The following is a 2,472-nucleotide window of genomic DNA, read 5'->3' on the forward strand; positions in this document are numbered from 1 at the left end:
TTTCCCATGTCTGATTCTCCAGATAGTCTGGCAATTCTGTGAATTACTCAACATCCTTTTAATAAAATCCTTGCTATCTAAACCAGCCAGACTTGGTTTCTATTTCTAGCCACAAAGTACCCTAAGTAAAACGGAGATTTACTGTATGCTCAGACCATTAGTGTACAATTTTCTGGGTGCTGCTGGATGGTGCCCTAAATTTATAACTTACATTTATTTTTTAGAAACCAAAAGTAACAGGTAAAATAGAGTTGGACTCATTGTACTGGATAGATTGGTCTCATTCTAACGCCAGATTTCAGGTAGTCATAGGAATTCCATGTAATAAGCCTGAAGTTAAACACAGTAATTTTTTAAAAGGCCCTTTTTGAGTTATTATATATACCTAGATTGAAATTTCTGGGATTAGATACAGTTCAGCCCAGGTTCATTGGATCTTACGTATTCCTTGACTAATTTTTCATATCTTTTTTTGTCTGTTATATTTCTGCTAAAGCGAAAATGGTATCTGGAATGAATATTATGAAATTCTCCTCATTTCTCCAATTGTTGGCTGGCATAACCTGAAGGAATTTATTCCTCCTCCAAAGTATTTAGTTTAACTTTATATGGCATAGGAAATTTTGATACAAAAATCTAAAATTATTCTCCAGTTTGAGTTAAGAATACACTCAGTCGTGAATAGCAAAAAACCTTACCACAGTGGCTTAAACAATAAGTGGAATATTTAATAATTTAACAAGGAGTCTAGACTAATCCTTCACCTTAACAATGCCATCAGGAATCCAAGAACCTTCCAGTTTCCTGCTTCGCCATTCTTCGCTTATGGTTTTTCCTCTCGATGGTCATGGTTGCAAGAAGTTCTGCACTTCCAAGTGTCATGTTCATGGTCAAAGCAGAAAGAACAGCAGGGGGTGAGGCAAAAGCCTTTTCCTGGAAAGAAATTTTTTTTAATTAGAAAAAAAATGAAACTCTCCTTGGAAACTTCTGCCTTCGTATTATTATCCAGAACTATGCTCATGATCACTTCCTATTCTGTTTCGAAGAGATCCCTTACACCTGGGACTGCATCAGAATCATACTGTTCTATGGTAGATTTGAAATGTAAATCCACATCATGTTCCTACATGTCCATCCCATACCCTGAGCTGAAAAAAAATCCCTCGGAGCATTTGTCAATCTGAACAAGGAAAGCTGGAAATTCAATATTAGCTTTCCAGCTCCATAATTCAAAAAGGCAAGGAATTAAGGAGTTCAAATTGAGTATTAAATGAGTAAGTCTACAGTATCTGCTGTGCCTCATGACCCAAAACACAGTTCTGATCAAGTAGAGCCAATGATTCCAAGGCCTTAATGGAAACGTGACCATATTTTCGGTTTGTGTTTGTTGTTATTTATTTGGCCCATAGGACACTAAGTAAATCATAGTTCTCATTATAAAGGACACAATCACCAACATTCCTCTCTAGCTTATTGTGTATTTTATTTTAATTATCTGCATTAGATATCTATTGCTACATAACAAATTACACTAAAAGTTAGCAGCTTAAAACAACTAACATTATTATCACACCATTTCTGTGAGTCAGGATTTCAGATGTGGCTTACCTGAGTATCTCTGTCTCATGGTCTTTCTCACAAGGCTGCAGCCAATATTTGTCAGCAGGGGCTGCAGTCTCATCTAAAGGCTCAGCTGGGGGAGGACTGACTTGTACACTGACGCATGATTATTGGCAGGGTTCAGTTTCTCAATGGCTATTGCCAAAGGCCTCCTTTAGGTAACTTGCACTGTTGGCCTTTCCATAGCACTGCTCACAGCATGACATCCGTCTTCTCCTAGAAAAAGCTAGCAAGAGAATGAAAGAGAAGGAAAGCAAGGTGAAAATGATAGCTTCTTTGTAACCTCATCTCAGAAGTGATACTTCATAACCTTTGCCATGTTCTATTTATTAGAAGATGAGCACTAGGTACAACTCACATTCAAAGTGAGGAAATTACAAAAAAGTATGAATAAGAGTCAATGATTCATTGTTCAGCCATTTTAGAGGTTGCCTATCACATTGTCTATATATTAACAATCAATTGGGTATCTTATTTTCTCTACCTGAGAGTCTCTGTGATTTGATGTGCATGTTTAATCTATTTACATATACTTTAAATACTGTCATATGATAATTTATTCCTGTCATTTTATTTCACATTTTCTACATACCTTCCTTACTTCTTGTTAATTTTTTTCTCTCTTTTAGCCCTTCATTGATAGATTTTTTTCATTCTGCTTTGAAAATTAAAGTTCAATGTCTATTTTTTATTGTTTTTTGCTAATGTATTAAATCTTGTACTTAATTTTTTTAGAGCTCATTAATATCTATTTATTACAAAACCAAGACCTCAGACAGCTACCAAAATTTTCTGATCACTACTTGCTTCCTACTCCTGAACATATACTGGTATATCTAGAACTTTCTATTT

At 35.4% G+C, this 2,472-nt stretch overlaps 1 long non-coding RNA gene across 2 annotated transcripts in view; it reads right to left on the reverse strand.

Moving 5' to 3' along the window:
* Positions 1–2,472, reverse strand: part of LOC105294685 — a 194,255-nt gene that overhangs the window by 16,541 nt on the left and 175,242 nt on the right. For both annotated transcript variants that reach the window (XR_896086.2, XR_002781286.1), the window contains 2 exons: positions 1,609–1,846; positions 765–933 (listed from right to left, as the gene is read on the reverse strand). This is a non-coding gene — a long non-coding RNA (uncharacterized LOC105294685). The remainder of the gene's footprint in view (positions 1–764; positions 934–1,608; positions 1,847–2,472) is intronic.

Source organism: Pteropus vampyrus, unplaced genomic scaffold (assembly GCF_000151845.1).
Source record: "Pteropus vampyrus isolate Shadow unplaced genomic scaffold, Pvam_2.0 Scaffold92, whole genome shotgun sequence".
Lineage (NCBI taxonomy): Eukaryota > Metazoa > Chordata > Mammalia > Chiroptera > Pteropodidae > Pteropus > Pteropus vampyrus.